This window comes from Elephas maximus, chromosome 5 (assembly GCF_024166365.1).
Source record: "Elephas maximus indicus isolate mEleMax1 chromosome 5, mEleMax1 primary haplotype, whole genome shotgun sequence".
NCBI classification, from domain to species: domain Eukaryota; kingdom Metazoa; phylum Chordata; class Mammalia; order Proboscidea; family Elephantidae; genus Elephas; species Elephas maximus.
The window spans coordinates 34,649,046-34,668,423 of NC_064823.1; positions in this window are offsets into that span (position 1 = coordinate 34,649,046).

Genomic DNA, 19,378 nt, shown 5'->3' on the forward strand with positions numbered 1-19,378 from the left:
TTCTAATGGAAGACACTTAGTATATGTAATTTTTAAATAACTTTTGCTGTGTAATAGACCATCCTAATGCAAGACGTCTTAAAAGTACAACCCAATTATTAGGCCATTATATTGTGTGTTATCTGGGCAATTAACTATTCAGAATTGGGCCCACTCAACTGCTCTCTGCTGGGCTCCCTCTTGTATCTGTGGGCAGCAGGCAGACCTACCATTGGTTGGATGTTCCAGGATGGTCTAGCTCATTGGCCGACAATCAGCCAGGGTGATGAGTTGGCCAGGCCAAGTGTCTCTCATCATCTGGTAGGTTAACCTTGGCTTCTTTTCATAATAGTAGTGACAGGAGCTGCAAGGGTCTCAAGAGAGGACATGTCCTGTGTGCAAGTGCTTCTGAAGCCTCAGCTTCCATCACATTTGTTAGCATGTCATTGTCCAAAGCAAGGCATAAGGCTAGGCCCGGAGTCAGAGCAGGACCATAGTCACAGGTAAGAAGGATACAGGGAGAGAAAGAAGTTGTGCCAGTGCTTGGAATAGGCCACCAATGTAATTTGCTTCTATTTATTTTTAAGATAACAAAGAGTCCTGACTGAATTTACAATCTCCAATTATCAAAAAACAAACAAAAAAACAACCTCATATGTACTTCATCTGAGTCAGAGTTCTCTGGCTCGGTTTATTCAAAGATGTATGTTCAATAATTTGGTTTATAATCATTATAAAGATAAGCGTTATAATGTAAAGGAATATGTAGCATATGATATATAATGCAGAATTTGGTTAGTTTATTGCTAAAATTAGTACTTCTACAATTGTAATATTTATTGCAGCCTGAAAAATAATGTGTAAAATATTTACTTATAATTTTCAAATTATTCTGCTCAGTGATTTTTTGACCACATATATTTTTGGATCTATTGAATTTTTACAATTGAACTACATTTCATTGTTATTGCTTTCATTTTCTTACTCCTCAGTTGCAATGATGAAATGTGTGCACTTAATTTAAGGGTTGTAAACCATCACGCCAGTAATAGAAAATAATATAAACCACAAATTAAACAATAGGTTTTTTGGTGTGTGTGCTAATGTTTAAAGTAGCTAGATCATATCTACTGACCATAACATTACAATTACTGTGAGAATTCTGAATATGTTTCTATCATCCATTGCCAATGTTTTCTACTGTAAGCCTCTAGCAATACTAACAGTCTTGCAGGGAATGAATGCTATACACTCTTCAAGAACAAAGCAAATTGATTCATTAGTATATATTGTCAAAACGATGCTAAGAATTCTGGGATAGCTCTGTAACTCTGTCCTCAAACCTAGTGTTTACTCAATCTACATGAAATTACTATAATTTTTAAAATAACCTTTTTATTATGTGCCAATTTTCCCTCTAGTCTTAAAGCTCTAGGAAAGAATGACTTTAAGCTTAATATTCTGACTTTGTAGTGATGAAATGGTGTTTATTTATGTTGTTTATACTTATATTTGAAAATGGTGTCAAAATATATTTGAAAAACCAGCATACTTCTAATAGGCAAATTAGGAATTCTATGAATTTCAAAATGTGATTTGTTTCCCGAACCAAATTACATGTATTCTCTGCGAATAATGTCTTCTGGTATTCTGTATTGAGAAGAAAGTAAAGAAATGTTCTTTACTTAATCAATATTCTATCTTAACTATTCTATTTTGGAATGGTAACTATAAAATCTAGAAATATTCCTTAGGGACGTATGTACTCTTTTCATTGTTAAAGACAGAGAGTTCTGGATAAGAACATGTAACTATGACAAGGTAGGCAATAAGTATTCAGTAAGGTGATTTCAGATAATGCTATCATTTTAGGTACAATCCAAGAAAACCTTTAAGCAGGAACTAACTTGTACCCAGAACCAATGGATATATTTGCTTACGTCACACAGAGAACATGCACACAGTCAAAATGTGTAGTTCATTTGGGAAGTATTTTCAGGCTGAATTCATGTGTTCTCTTCTGTGAAAAATACAAGGTGGTCTTAATTCAAACCAAATGCAGAGTAAAAGTACCCTTTGTTGAACAAAATAGAATGCTCTTATAAAGTATTTATGGAAGGAAGGAGTGAATTTATCAATGTTATAGCTTTTCTCAATGTTATACCATAGACCAAAAGGCAGTTGTTCAAATGGAACAAGGGGATACTGCATGGTTTAAAATCAGGAAAGGTATGGGTCAGGGTTGTATCCTCTCATCACGCTCATTCAATTTACGTGCTGAGCAAATAATCTGAGAAGCTGGACTATATGAAAAAGGACAGAGCATCTGGATTGGAGGAAGACTCATTAACAACCTGTATTTTGCAGAAAACACAACCTTACTTGCTGAAAGTGAAGGACTTGAAGCAGTCACTGATGAAGATCAAAAACTACAGTCTTCAGTGAGAGTTGGGACTGACTCAAGGGCACCTAAGAACAACACGGTATTTCTAAGATTTAGAGGAGCAGATGAAGTTCTGTGGTCACTAGAAGTTTAGCTATGTATTGTAGTTGCACTCTTTCTCTAATTTATGTTTTCACTAGGACATTTTCTAGGCAGAACTATTGATTTATATCTCATACATGTGTAGAGGTAACCTTCAGAAGTTGGAAGTGCTTCCTCTTACCTAGAATGGGCATTTAATTCAAGGAATATATGATCACCGAAAAATAATTAAGACAATCTGAAACTAAAGAAATAAATAGGCGTTTGTAAAATTCAGCAAACTTTAATTAATTATCCCCCTGTCTTAGTTATCTAGTGCTGCTTTAACAGAAATACCGCAAGTTGATGGCTTTAACACAGAGAAGTTAATTCTCTCACAGTCCAGTAGGCTAGAAGTCCAAATTCCGGGTGCCAGCTCCAGGGGAAGGCTTTCTCTATCTGTTGGTTCTGGAGGAAGGTCCTTGTCATCAGTCTTCCTTTGGTCTGGGAGCATCTCAGCACAGGAACCTCAGGTCCAAAAAATGCACTCTGCTCCTGGTACTGCTTTCTTGGTGGCATGAGGTCCCCACGTCTCTCTGCTTGCTTCTCTCTTTTATATCTCAAAAGAGATTGGCTTAAGACACTACCTAATCTTGTAGACCTCATCAATACAACTGCAGTTAATCCATTTTATTACATCATAGCAACAGGATTTACAACATATAGGAAAATACATAAAAGAGTGGACAATCACATAAAATGGTGGACAATCACACAGTACTGAGAATCACAGCCCAGCTCAGTTGACAGATATTTTTGGGTGACACAGTTCAATACATGACACCCCCCTTTCCCATCTCTCCCACTCTGACACACAATGTCGAGGCTTCTAAAAAACTTGTTTGTCCATTTTTGAATTTCTCCAACAATCTCCCTTTTATATCTAGGTCTCTCTAGCCTTTCTCTGCCTCAGCCTTTTCCTTTCTTTACATTTTTTACAAAGTAAATCCCTCTAGCTTTTCAGTAAATTCAGCTTACCTCTCACTCATTACCTCAACCTACTTTATGAGTCCCTGAAGACATGGAACAAAATGGTATCCCTGTTTGAAGATTGGAGGTGGGAGTGTCTATGAAGAATTTAAAGTTAGACAAGCAATAATACATTCTCCTGAGTATGTGTAGGGGCGGGGGGGGGGCGGCAGGAAGGCAGGTAGAAGTGGTATTCAAATGCAATTACTAATACAATATTTCTTCTAAGTGTTTTACATTAATTAACTCATTAATCTCACCATAACTCAATGTGGTAAGCATAATTTTACAGATGAGGAAATTCAAACTTATAGAAGTTAAATACCTTGATAGTTAACTCTTTCATGGATGAATTATTGTTATTATTTTTGGAATTTTTTGGTGATGCCATGTTTTTTTTCACTGGAGGACTGGATACTAAAACATTGTTTCTTTCTTGGTCATTTTTCATTACTTGAAAAAATGGGTGCCAATTGCAAGCAGGCCATATTGGTCCCATGTTCCACAAATCACATCACACTCGTGATACATATGAGTCCCACAGCCCAGGATGTGCATCACAAACGGTTTTGAAGGAGGCAAGCACTTTATCAAAGATGTCATCAGGGAGGTGACTAATGCAAGTGGGCCATATTGGTCCCATGTGCCATGAAGCACATCATAAAGCCAAAAAAAAAAGGAAACCCTGGTGGCGTAGTGGTTAAGTGCTAGGGCTGCTAACCTAAAGGTCAGCAATTCAAATCCACCAGGCACTCCTTGGAAACTCTATGGGGCAATTCTACTCTGTCCTATAGGGACTAATGCAAGTGGGCCATATTGGCCCCATGTGCCATGAAGCACATCATACACATGGTATATATCGGTTCCTTGGCCCAGGAAATGCATCACAAACAGTTTTTGCCCCCAAAATAACTCATTTATTTGAATATTTCCAAATGCCAGTACCTCTACTTTCCTAATAAAAAAACACAATGGAAATAGCAAACATACTTGTAAGCCTTATCCTGCTCTACAGAAGCCCCCCAACACAAAAGTTTCACACAATCATTCCTCTGGGAAGCATCAGGGAAGCATTCCCTCATCCAAATGGCTCTTAACGCTCAAATTTGGCCTGAACCAACTTCCCTGTTTTTTAGGCAGTCTTACCAGTATTCACCATGACACCAGAACGTAGTAAGTGGCTTAAGTGCCTGCCAATAAATCTTCGGGGACAAAAAATATAGCTGGAACATTTACTTACCATTGCCTGTTAAAGATTTAAATACTAATAAGTAGCAAGAGTTACCTTCAGAGTCTAACTTCAGCAGCCATGTCCTTAAATGCTAAGCTATGGTTCCACACTAAACTCACCTGTCTTAGTCATCTACTGCTGTTATAACAAAAATACCATGAGTATGTGACTTTAAGAAACAGAAAATTATTTTCTTGCAGTTTAGAAACCTAGACATACAAAATCAGGATGCTGGCTCTAGGGGAAGGCTTTCACGCTCTGTTAGTTCTGGGGAAGGTCCTTGTTCCTTGGTTCTCTGGTGATCTTCATGTGGCATGGTGTCTATCTTCCCCCATTTCTGCTTTCTTACTTGTTTAGTCTTTTTTATATCTCCAAAAAGGTTGATTTAGAACACATCCTACACCAATACAGTCTTATTAACAAAATAAAGAAAAAACATTTCCAAATGTAATCATTACAACAGGTATAAAAGCAAAACCAAACTTCCTACTGTCGAGTTGATTCTGAGTCATAGCGACCCTATAAACCCACTGCCCTGGTAGTCGATTCCCACTCATAGCAACCCTATAGGACAGAGTAGAACCGCCCCATAGAGTTTCCAAGGAGCGCCTGTGGATTTGAACTGCTGACCTCTTGGTTAGCAACGGTAGCACTTAACCACTACGCCACCAGGGTTTCCAGTTAGGATTTACAACCATATTTTTGACACAATTCAATCCATTGAATCACCTGTGCTAATATTTTTTTGTTCTTTTCATGCATGGAATATATATGACTTACAGGGATCAGCATGTGAAGCTACACCAGAGCTCTGAAAGGAGAGCAGCATCTGGAAAAAGGGGAAAATGCAAGTACGTCATTAGTAGCTAAAGCTGAATGAGGAAAACAATTCCTTAATGATAAGACAAGTATTTAGCAATTTGTTTTGATGGACTATGTGTGTCTTCACTTAGATGCGGAGGTAAATATCAGAAAATTGGTGGAACCTTAGATTTATAAGCATTTATTCAAAAAAGTAGTCCCTAAGTAGTGTAAATGATTAACACACTTGACTGCTAATAAAAAAAAGAAAAAAAAAAATGGAGGTTCAAGTCCATCCAGAATAGCCTCAGATCTACTTCAGAAAACTCAATTCACTCAAAACGTTACAGAGCACAGTTCTGCGCTGACACACATGAGGTTGTCATGCATCAGAATCAGCTCGGTAACTGGTTTTATTCAACAAATATTCTGATAATTATAATAAATCTCTACCCATTCCTCAAAAATAGATAATCAGAAAATTACAGCCATAATTTTTAAAGTTACCTAATATACCCTTTCATAGAGAAAAAAAAAAGAGAAAGAGAGGGAAAAAAAAAAGATTGTTTTAGAAAATACATTTACGATGTTAGAAAGAGCCACGTATATTAATTCAATGATTGAAATAGAACATTCACATTAACCAAATAAACATTGCAACAATATGCCAAATATTTTTTATATATAATTTTTATTGTGCTCTAAGTGAAAGTTTACAAATCAAGTCAGTCTCTCACATAAAAACTTATATACACCTTGCTACACACTCCCACTTACTCTCCCCCTAATGAGACAGCCTGCTCTCTCCTTCCACTCTCTCTTTTCGTGTCCATTTTGCCAGCTTCTAACCCCCTCCACCCTCTCATCTCCCCTCCAGGCAGGAGATGCCAACATAGTCTCAAGTGTCCACCTGATCCAAGAAGCTCACTCCTCACCAGCATCCCTCTCTAACCCATTGTCCAGTCCAATCCATGTCTGAAGAGTTGGCTTTGGGAATGGTTCCTGTCCTGGGGCAACAGAAGGTCTGAGGGCCATGACCACTGGGGTCCTTCTAGTCTCAGTCAGACCATTAAGTCTGGTCTTATGAGAATTTGGGGTCTGCATCCCACTGCTCTCCTGCTCCCTCAGGGGCTCTCTGTTGTGTTCCCTGTCAGCGCAGTTATCAGTTGTAGGTGGGCACCATCTAGTTCTTCTGGTCTCAGGATGATGTAGTCTTTGGTTCATGTGATCCTTTCTGTCTCCTGGGCTCGTAATCACCTTGTGTCCTTGGTGTTCTTCATTCTCCTTTGATCCAATCCAGGTGGGTTGAGACCAATTGATGCATCTTAGATAGCTGCTTGCTAACGTTTAAGACCCCAGACGCCACACTTCAAAATGGGATGCAGACTGTTTTCTTAATAGGTTTTATTATGGCAATTAACTTAGATGTCCCCTGAATCCATGGTCCCCAGACCCCTGCCCCTGCTACACTGGCCTTTGAAGCATTCAGTTTATTCAGGAAACTTCTTTGCTTCTGGTTTAGTCCAATTGTGTTGACCTCCCCTGTATTGTGTGCTGTCTTTCCCTTCACCTAAAGTAGTTCTTATCTACTATCTAATTAGTGACTGCCCCCCCACTCCCTCCCTCCCCCCTCTCGTAACCACAAAAGAATGTTTTCTTCTCAGTTTAAACTATTTCTTAAGCTCTTATGCTAGTGGTCTTATACAATATTTGTCCTTTTGCAACTGACTAATTTCACTCAGCATAATGGCTTCCAGGTTCCTCCGTGTTATGAAATGTTTCACAGATTCCTCACTGCTCTTTATCGATGCACAGTATTCCATTGTGTGAATATACCATAATTTATTTATCCATTCATCCATTGATGGGCACCTTGGTTGCTTCCAGGTTTTTGCTATTGAAAACACTGCTACAACAAACGTGGTTGTGCATGTATCTGAGCATGTAAAGGCTCTTATTTCTCTAGTATATATTCCAAGGAGTGGGATTGCTGGATCATATGGTAGTTCTATTTCTGGCTTTTTTAAGGAAGCACCAAATCAATTTCCAAAGTGGTAGTACCATTTGACACTCCCACCAGCAGTGTAGAAGTGTTCCAATCTCTCCACAGCCTCTCCAATATTTATTATTTTGTGTTTTTTGGATTAATACAAGCCTTGTTGGAGTGAGATGAAATCTCATTGTAGTTTTGATCTGCATTTCTCTAATGGCTAATGATCGTGAACATTCCCTCACATATCTGTTAGCTACCTGAATGTCTTCTTTAGTGAAGTGTCTATTCATATCTTTTGCCCCTTTTTTTAATTGGGTTATTTGTTTTTTGCAGTTGAGTTTTTCCAGTATCATATAGATTTTAGAGATCAGGCGCTGATCGGAAATGTCACAGCTAAAAACTTTTTCTCAGTCTGTAGGTAGTCTTTTTACTCTTTTGGTGAAGTTTTTTTTTTTTTTTTTTGGATGAGCATAGGTGTTTGATTTTTAGAAGCTCCCAGTTATCTAGTTTTTCTTCTACATTCTTTATAATATTTTGTGTAGTGTTTATGCCGTGTATGAGGACTCCTAACATTGTCCCTATTTTTTCTTCCATGATCTTTTATCGTTTTAGATTTTATATTTAGGTCTTTGATCCATTTTGAATTAGTTTTTGTGCATAGAGTGAGGTATGGGTCTTGTTACATTTTTTTTGCAGAAGGATATCCAGTTATGCCAGCACCATTTGTTAAAAAGACTGTCTTTTCCCCATTTAACTGTTTTGGGGCCTTTGTCAAATACCAACTGCTCATATATGGATGGATTTATGTCTGGATTCTCAATTCTGTTCCATTGGTCCATGTATCTGCTGTTGTACCAGTACCAGGCTGTTTTGACTGCTGTGGCGGTATAATAGGTTCTAAAATCAGGTAAAGTAAGGCCTCCCACTTTGTTCTTCTTTTTCAGTAATGCCTTATTTATCCAGGGCCTCTTTTCTTTCCACATGAAGTTGGTGATTTGTTTCTCCATCTTATTAAAGAATGTCCTTGGGGTTTGGATCGGAATTGCATTAAATGTATAGATCACTTTTAGTAGAATAGACATTTTTATAATGTTAAGTCTTCCTATCCAAGAGCAAGATATGTTCTTCCACTTATGTAAGTCTCTTTTGGTTTCTTGCAGAAGTGTACTGTAGTTTTCTTTGTATAAGTCTTTTACATTTCTGGTAAGATTTATTCCTAAGTATTTTATCTTCTTGGGGGCTACTGTAAGTGGCATTGATTTGGTGATTTCCTCTTCTATATTCTTTTTGTTGGTGCAGAGGAATCCAACTGATTTTTGTATGTTTATCTTGTATCCCGATACTCTGCTGAACTCTTCTATTAGTTTCAGTAGTTTTCTGGAGGATTCCTTAGGGTTTTCTGTGTATAAGATCATGTCATCTGCAAATAGAGATAATTTTACTTCCTCCTTGCCAATCTGGATGCCCTTTATTTCTTTATCTAGCCTAATTGCTCTGGCTAGGACTTCCAGCACGATGTTGAATATGCATGGTGATAAAGGGCATCCTTGTCTGGTTCCCAATCTCCGTGGGAATGCTTTCAGGCTCTCTCCATTTAGGGTGATGTTGGCTGTTGGCTTTGTATAAATGCCCTTTATTATGTTGAGGAATTTTCCTTCTATTCCTATTTTGCTGAGAGTTTTTATCATGAATGAGTATTGAACTTTTCAAATGCCTTTTCTGCATCAATTGATAAAATCATGTGATTCTTGTCTTTTGTTTTATTTATGTGTTAGATTACATTAATTGTTTTTCTAATGTTGAGCCATCCCTGCATACCTGGTATGAACCCTACTTGGTCATGGTGAATTTTTTTTTTTTTTTTTGATATGATGTTCAATTCTATTGGCTAGAATTTTGTTGAGGATTTTTGCATCTACATTCATGAGGGGTATATGTCCATAATTTTCTTTTCTTGTGGTGTCTTTACCTGGTTTTGGTATCAGGGATATGGTGACTTCATAGAATGAATTTGGTAGTATTCCATCCTTTTCTATGCCCTGAAATACTTTCTTGGAATACCTTTAGTAGTAGTGGTGCTAAGTCTTCCCTGAAAGTTTGGTAGAGCTCTGCAGTGAAGCTCTCCGGACCAGAGCTTTTTTTTATCGGGAGTTTTTTGATTACTTTTTCTATCTCTTCTTTTGTTATGGGTCTATTTAGTTGTTCTACCTCTGTTTGTGTTAGCTTAGGTAGGTAGTATGTTTCCAGAAATTCATCCATTTCTTCTAGGTTTTCAAATTTGTTAGAGTACAATTTTTCGTAATAATCTGATATGATTCTTTTAATTTCTGTTGGGTCTATTGTAATATCGTCCCTCTTATTTCTTATTTGGGTTATTTGCTTCTTCTCCTGTTTTTCTTTTGTCAGTTTGGCCAGTTGTTTATCAATTTTGTTGATTTTTTCAAAAAACCAGCTTTTGGTCTTGTTAATTCTTTCAATTATTTTTCTGTCTTCTATTTCATTTAGTTGAGCCCTAATTTTTATTATTTGTTTTCTTCTCTTGCCTGTGGGTTTCTTTTGTTGCTCTCTTTCTATTCGTTCATGTTGTAGGAATAATTCTTTGATCTTGGCTCTTTCTCCTTTTTGTATGTGTGCATTTATTGATATAAATTATGCCAAATATTTTTATAATTCACCACAGTTTCCTCACATCCCGCTAGCTACTACTGCCACTGTGATCACATGCTATCTTTGAAATTTTCCCTTAAAAATTATATATTTGATACTATTAGCATTTCTGTACAGCCCTGTAATAGTAAAGTGTCTTTAATTTTCTTGCTGAAGGAAGGCATTTGAAAATGTAAACTTTTTCAATAAATTTTGAAATGTGAAAGTTTCATATTACAGGAGTCTACCTTGTCAATCTCTAGAAGGCACTCAGCAAGAATAATTTTCTTAGTCACTAGCCTACTGGTATTTTATTACTGAAAGTTTGCAAATAATTTAAAATGGTATTGAATGAACTTGATACCATTCAATAAGTAAATCTTTGATTATTTAAATTATGCTTAAAATATAAGTACCAAGGATATTCCTTAATTTCTGATTGTTTCTCATGATCACTAAAGTTTTTGTTTTAAGGATATTTTTCTTTGTTATGTTACAGAAATATCTGTGGAGAGGTTGTTCAATTGCTGGATTATTATTTTTTTTTTCATGAAGTCAAAAGTGCAAAATATATGGGTCAATTAGTGGCTCTTTGATTTTAGTAAGTAAAATTATCCCAGTGCCAGCCACTCACCTGGGAAAATTCCAGTATTACTGACAAGATCAGATGAGATGGTATGAAAACAGGAATGTAAACACATCAGCTACAAGAGAAAATATTAAATGTTAATGACTGAAAAGAATGTTATGATAATTTGGAGAGATGAACATATGCTGATATGAAGACCAGAAAGTTCTACCACTTTTAATCAATGTTTCAATGTATTTGCACACACTAGTTTCTATATTAATTTGATTGATCTGGTAAGAATTATTGTCCTCAATTATTTGCCAGTTATATTTTTTTTTCACATATTAAATTTTTGAGCACCTACTGAGGGGCATCCTGAAAAAGCTTATCAACTAAACCAAACTCTTTGCTGTCAAGTAATTCTGACTCATAGCTACCCTATAGGACAGGGTAGATCTGCCCCATAGGGCCTCCAAGGAGTGGCTGATGAATTCCCACTGCTGACCTTTTGGTTAGCAGGAAATCTCTTCACTACTGTGCCACCAGGGCTCCAAAACCTATGAGAGCTGGAAATGGATGGAACTGCCTTATTTTCCTGGGTCTCACAAGGTTTCCACCTTTGACAGGGTGCCATCTTACCACTTTTCCATTGCTTGTTTTAGTGGAGAATACTTGAGTTTTCCTTCTTTGACAGGTCTTCACCTTACATAGGTTCCGGCTTTGCAAGTTTGACTGTATATACATGTATATATATATATATGTATATATATTCTGGAGACAGAGTGAAACAGATTATTATACAGTAGGAAAATTACTGATAGAAGTACTTACAGCATTCCATAGAAGTATAGAAGAAGGTACCTAACCTAGAAGGGGATAGATGGAAGCTTCACATAGGATATGACACCCAAAGTGAATACATAGAAAATAGCTATGTTCAGTTCTGGAGCTTGGGAGAGTATCTCAGGTACAGTGAGGAGCTTATGAAACACACTAGTGCCTTTGCACATGGGAGAATGGCAAAAGATGAGACTAGAGAAATAAGTAGAGTCAGATATAACATTTTTCAAGACATACTTAAGATATTTTTTTCAAAGTACAATATAAATCCACTGTAAAATTTTCAGATGAAGAATAAAGTGATCAGATTGACAGTTTAGAAAACTTCGATTTGATGTAATCTGATTGCAAGAGGGTCAGCTTGCTACCTGGGAGAACAATTAGGAGTTATTACAGAGGAGTGCATTTACCTGAAAGAGCAATCTGATGTAAGGCTTCAGAGCTCAAGTGAGCTGAGGAGGGCATCCAACCTTAGAGTGACACCTGGCAGAACTTGTTAAAAAGAGAGAAAAAAGATCAAAAGTATTAAATCACTTGCTGAGTGAAAAATTAGCAGAGTGAGTTTTGACTCAGTGTCTCTTCCGCCTTTACCATGTTCCCACTCTTACTTGACCCATAACACTCTGCATAAACAACATTAAATTAATACAAGTTATTGTGTAAAAAGAATCATATCATATTTACTATAACAGTAAGGGTTTCTTAAAATAATATCAGTATACTTATAATGCTTTTAGTATTAATTCAAACTAATATTTTAAATGCAATAATGTTAAGACAAATGGAGGGAAGGGGGAAGAGAAAAAATTTTCCTAAATAAAAAGAATTATTTAAATAAATAAGTAAACAACAGCCAAATGCTGCAATAGATTCTGTTTAGACCCTGAATTAAAAAAAAAAAAAAAAAAACTTTAGCAAGATATCCTGAGACATTTGGAGAAATTGTAATACAGACTGAGTATACTCGTTGTTAACTTCTGTCAAGTCATCTCCAACTCATGGCAACTTTATATACAACAGAATGGAACAATGCCAGGTCTTGTGTTATACTCATGAAGACTCGCATGTTGGAGTCCACAGTTGTGGATATTGTGCCAATCCATCTCACCAAGGGTGTCCTATGCCCTCATTGGCCTTCAACTTTACCAAACTTGTCTTCCTGTAGCAAATGATCCCGCCTAATGACGTGTACAAAGCAAGCAAGTAGGATAATGTTCTGTTGTGATCCATAAGGTTTTCATTGGCAAATTTTCAGAAGAATATTACCAGGCTTTTCTTCATAGTCTGTCTTAGCCTGGAAGCTTTGCTGAAACCTGTCCACAATTAATGACCCTGCTGGTATTTAAAATACTGGTGGTACAGCTTCCAACAGGCAAGCCACCACAGCAGGAGAAACTGACAGACTGGTGGTGGGGGACAGAGAACTAAATGAAGCTAAATAATAACTATTAATTTCTTTTTGTGTGAAATGGCAATGTGGTTATGTAAATAGACGTAGAGTAAAATAAAGTGAGGTCTAGACTGGCTTAAAAAACTTATGCCAAAGGGATATTTGGAGCATATAGGCAAAAATATGGTAATTACTGAAACTGGGCCATACAACATGTGGATATCTATTTTGCTATTTTTTCCTCTTGGCTATGTTTTAAAACATTAATTATAATCATAAAACAAAACAAAGGAAGACAAAAAACACAACCACACACGTTTCGTGGACATTATCCCTTACATTCTAGAATCACAAGGAACTTATGGAAACTGGAATCCCTTTCACATCGAGTTGAGTTTCAAAAGTTTTTACAGCACAAAATTAAACTATGAAGGAGAACAGTAATTTCTGCATTTTAATGATACTTTTGGAGACCCCATAAATCCTGCAAGCACTATTACCACATATCCTGTGATGGCAATCTTTGTTCAATCTTCTGCCTTCAAGAAGTGTTTTAGGATTCTGTGTCAAGGGCATTATAACTAAAGAAAGACAGATATCCCTAACTGTAATGAAATTGCTGAACATTTCAGCAAAATTTTATCTGAGAGTTCCACAATTTTGTGTGTGGAGGGGAGTGGGAAGGGCTTTGGGGCATCTTCGAGCCCCATGCTTCTCAAAATCAACTGTGCACAGGAACCACCTGGGGATCTTTTTAAAAAAACAGATTCCCATTTTTAAAAGTACACAGTGCTTGGTGTATAGTTATCACTCAAGAAATTTTTGATCAAATATAGTATACATAAATATATAGGTATGATTCAAAATAAGATGAAGAATTTTAAAGTTGGGAAAATAGAAATTACGACAAATAAAAATTCACAGGAACATTCTTGTACACAAAATATTCAAAAAGATATTTAGAGCAAAGCAATATTTAAAAATACATCATGCAGAAAGGCGGAGCCAAGATGGCGGACTAGGCAGACGCTACCTCGGAGACGCTACAACAAAGACATGGAAAAACAAGTGAATCGATCACATACATAACAATCTACGAACCCTGAACAACAAACACAGATTTAGAGACGGAGAACGAACTAATATGGGGAAGCAGCGATTGTTTCCAGAGCCTGGAGCCAGCGTACCAGTCAGATACGGCACAAGCACAGAGACCTGCTCCACCCCCCTGAACTAACCCTGGGAGGGGGACCAGCCGGTTCCACGGGCGGTGTGGGACGCAGCCGGTAGGAGAAGTCCCCGGGAGGCAATGACTGGTCTTGGAGCAGAAAGAGCAGCATCCGAGCCGGGGAACCTTCCCGCAGGGATTTGGACTGGATGCAGGTACGCCATAAACACAGAGAGTTGCTCCACCCCCCTGAACTAACCCCGGGAAGGGGACCAGCCGGGTCGCGCGGGCGGCATGGGATGCAGCCGGTAGGAGAAGTCCCCGGGAGGCAGCAACTGGTATTGGAGCGGGGAGAACAGCATTCCAGCTGGGACACTCGGTCACGGCACAAGCACGGGGAGCTGCTCCACCCATCTGAACTAACCCCGGGAGGAGGCCCAACTAGTTCTCGGGGGCGGCACGGCCACGCGGCTGGAGGGACGAGACGTCCCCGGGAGGCAGCGACTGATTTTGGAGTCGAGAGTGCACCGTCCCAGTAGGGGAGCCTTGATGCTGGGCATGGGGCTGGAAGCGGAGGATCTGATCTTGACTCCAGCGGGCCAGACCCCCCGGGGGCAATCTCCACACAGCCAGCACACATAGGCGACGCGCCCGCGGGAATCTCAGATATAATAGTCATTCCAAGCAAGACAAGCAACTCTGGCTATATTCTGAGGTGCTACTCTCCTATCTCTCTGTTCCCTCCCACACCCTCCCCAGGCGGCTTCATTAAGATCCGAATAGCCTGAGCCAGAGGGAGAACTCTGATAGGGATCTGACTGCATTTTTTTTTTTTTAGCGGATTTTCTGGAAAAACCAGTTTCCCAGTGATGGCTCGGAGACAACAATCCATATCAAACCACTTAAAGAAGCAGACCATGACAGCTTCTCCAACCCCCCAAACAAAAGAATCAAAACCTTTCCCAAATGAAGATACAATCTTGGAATTATCAGATACAGAATATAAAAAACTAATTTACAGAATGCTTAATGATATCACAAATGAAATTAGGATAACTGCAGAAAAAGCCAAGGAACACACTGATAAAACTGTTGAAGAACTCAAAACGATTATTCAAGAACATACTGGAAAAATTAATAAGTTGCAAGAATCCATACAGAGACAACATGTAGAAATCCAAAAGATTAACAATAAAATAACAGAATTAGACAACGCACTAGGAAGTCAGAGGAGCAGACTCGAGCAATTAGAATGCAGACTGGGACATCTGGAGGACCAGGGAATCAACACCAACATAGCTGAAAAAAAATCAGATAAAAGAATTAAAAAAAATGAAGAAACCCTAAGAATTATGTGGGACTCGATCAAGAAGGATAACCTGCGGGTGATTGGAGTCCCAGAACAGGGAGAGAGGACAGAAAACGCAGAGAAAATAGTTGAAGAACTCCTGACACAAAACTTCCCTGACATCATGAAAGATGAAAGGATAGCTATCCAAGATGCTCATCGAACCCCATTTAAGATTGATCCAAAAAGAAAAACACCAAGACATATTATCATCAAACTCACCAAAACCAAAGATAAACAGAAAATTTTAAAAGCAGCCAGGGAGAAAAGAAAGGTTTCCTTCAAGGGAGAATCAATAAGAATATGTTCTGACTACTCAGCAGAAACCATGCAGGCAAGAAGGGAATGGGACGACATATACAGAACACTGAAGGAGAAAAACTGCCAGCCAAGGATCATATATCCAGCAAAACTCTCTCTGAAATATGCAGGCGAAATTAAGATATTTACAGACAAACACAAGTTTAGAGAATTTGCAAAAACCAAACCAAAGCTACAAGAAATACTAAAGGATATTGTTTGGTCAGAGAACAAATAATATCAGATATCAGCACAACACAAGGTCACAAAACAGAACGTCCTGATATCAACTCAAATAGGGAAATCACAAAAACAAACAAATTAAGATTAATTAAAAAAAAATACACGTAACAGGGAATCATGGAAGTCAATAGGTAAAAGATCACAATAATCAAAAAGAGGGACTAAATACAGGAGGCATTGAACTGCCATATGGAGAGTGATACAAGGCGATATAGAACAATACAAATTAGGTTTTTACTTAGAAAAATAGGGGTAAATAATAAGGTAACCACAAAAAGGTATAACAACTCTATAACTCAAGATAAAAGCCAAGAAAAACGTAACGACTCAACTAACATAAAGTCAACCACTATGAAAATGAGGATCTCACAATTTACTAAGAAAAACGCCTCAGCACAAAAAAGTATGTTGAAAACTGAAATTGTCAACAACACACATAAAAAGGCATCAAAATGACAGCACTAAATACTTATTTATCTATAATTACCCTGAATGTAAATGGACTAAATGCACCAATAAAGAGACAGAGAGTCACAGACTGGATAAAGTAACACGATCCATCTATATGCTGCCTACAAGAGACACGCCTTAGACTTAGAGACACAAACAAACAAAAACTCAAAGGATGGAAAAAAGTATATCAAGCAAACAATAAGCAAAAAAGGAGTAGCAATATTAATTTCTGACAAAATAGACTTTAGACTTAAATCCACCACAAAGGATAAAGAAGGACACTATATAATGATAAAAGGGGCAATTGATCAGGAAGATATAACCATATTAAATATTTACGCACCCAATGACAGGGCTGCAAGATACATAAATCAAATTTTAACAGAATTGAAAAGCGAGATAGATACCTCCACAATTATAGTAGGAGACTTCAACACACCGCTTTCGAGAAGGACAGGACATCCAGTAAGAAGCTCAACAGAGACACGGAAGATCTAATTACAACAATCAACCAACTTGACCTCATTGACTTATACAGAACTCTCCACCCAACTGCTGCAAAATATACTTTTTTTTCTAGCGCACATGGAACATTCTCTAGAATAGACCACATATTAGGTCATAAAACAAACCTTTGCAGAGTCCAAAACATCGAAATATTACAAAGCATCTTCTCAGACCACAAGGCAATAAAACTAGAGATCAATAACAGAAAAACTAGGGAAAAGAAATCAAATACTTGGAAAATGAACAATACCCTCCTGAAAAAAGACTGGGTTATAGAAGACATCAAGGAGGGAATAAGGAAATTCATAGAATGCAAAGAGAATGAAAATACTTCCTATCAAAACCTCTGGGACACAGCAAAAGCAGTGCTCAGAGGCCAATTTATATCAATAAATGCACACATACAAAAAGAAGAAAGAGCCAAAATCAGAGAACTGTCCCTACAACTTGAACAAATAGAAAGTGAGCAACAAAAGAATCCATCAGGCACCAGAAGAAAACAAATAATACAAATTAGAGCTGAACTAAATGAATTAGAGAACAGAAAAACAATTGAAAGAATTAACAAAGCCAAAAGCTGGTTCTTTGAAAAAATTAACAAAATTGATAAACCATTGGCTAGACTGACTAAAGAAATACAGGAAAGGAAACAAATAACCCGAATAAGAAACGAGAAGGACCACATCACAACAGAACCAAATGAAATTAAAAGAATCCTTTCAGATTATTATGAAAAATTGTACTCTAACAAATTTGCAAACCTAGAAGAAATGGATGAATTCCTGGAAAAACACTACCTACCTAAACTAACAGATTCAGAAGTAGAACAACTAAATAGACCCATAACAAAAAAAGAGATTGAAACAGTAATCAAAAAACTCCCAACAAAAAAAAGCCCTGGCCCGGACGGCTTCACTGCAGAGTTCTACCAAACTGTCAGAGAAGAGTTAACACCACTGCTACTAAAGGTATTCCAAAGCATAGAAAATGATGGAATACTACCCAACTCATTCTATGAAGCCACCATCTCCCTGATACCAAAACCAGGTAAAGACATTACAAAAAAAGAAAATTATAGACCTATATCCCTCATGAACATAGATGCAAAAATCCTCAACAAAATTCTAGCCAATAGAATCCAACAACACATCAAAAAAATAATTCACCCTGATCAAGTGGGATTTCTACCAGGTATGCAAGGCTGGTTTAATATCAGAAAAACCATTAATGTAATCCATCACATAAATAAAACAAAAGACAAAAACCACATGATCTTATCAATTGATGCAGAAAAGGCATTTGACAAAGTCCAACACCCATTTATGATAAAAACTCTTACCAAAATAGGAATTGAAGGAAAATTCCTCAACATAATAAAGGGCATCTATGCAAAGCCAACAGCCAATATCACTCTAAATGGAGAGAACCTGAAAGCATTTCCCTTGAGAACGGGAACCAGACAAGGATGCCCTTTATCACCGCTCTTATTCAACATCGTGTTGGAAATCTTAGCCAGGGCAATTAGGCTAGACAAAGAAATAAAAGGTATCCGGATTGGCAAGGAAGAAGTAAAGTTATCACTATTTGCAGATGACATGATTATATACACAGAAAACCCTAAGGAATCCTCCAGAAAACTACTGAAACTAACAGAAGAGTTTGGCAGAGTCTCAGGTTATAAAATAAACATACAAAAATCACTTGGATTCCTCTACATCAACAAAAAGAACACCGAAGAGGAAATCACCAAATCAATACCATTCACAGTAGCCCCCAAGAAGATAAGATACTTAAGAATAAATCTTACCAAGGATATAAAAGACCTATACAAAGAAAACTACAAAGCTCTACTGCAAGAAATTCAAAAGGACATACTTAAGTGGAAAAACATACCCTGCTCATGGATAGGAAGACTTAACATAGTAAAAATGTCTATTCTACCCAAAGCCATCTATACATTTAACGCACTTCCGATCCAAATTCCAATGTCATATTTTAAGGGGATAGAGAAACAAATCACCAATTTCATATGGAAGGGAAAGAACCCCCGGATAAGCAAAGCACTACTGAAAAAGAAGAAGAAAGTGGGAGGCCTCACCTTACCTGACTTCAGAACCTATTATACAGCCACAGTAGTCAAAACCGCCGGGTATTGGTACAACAACAGACACATAGACCAATGGAACAGAATTGAGAACCCAGACATAGATCCATCCACGTATGAGCAGCTGATATTTGACAAAGGACCAGTGTCAATTAACTGGGGAAAAGATAGCCTTTTTAACAAATGGTGCTGGCATAACTGGATATCCATTTGCAAAAAAATGAAACAGGACCCATACCTCACACCATGCACAAAAACTAACTCCAAGTGGATCAAAGAACTAAACACAAAGACTAAAACGATAAAGATCA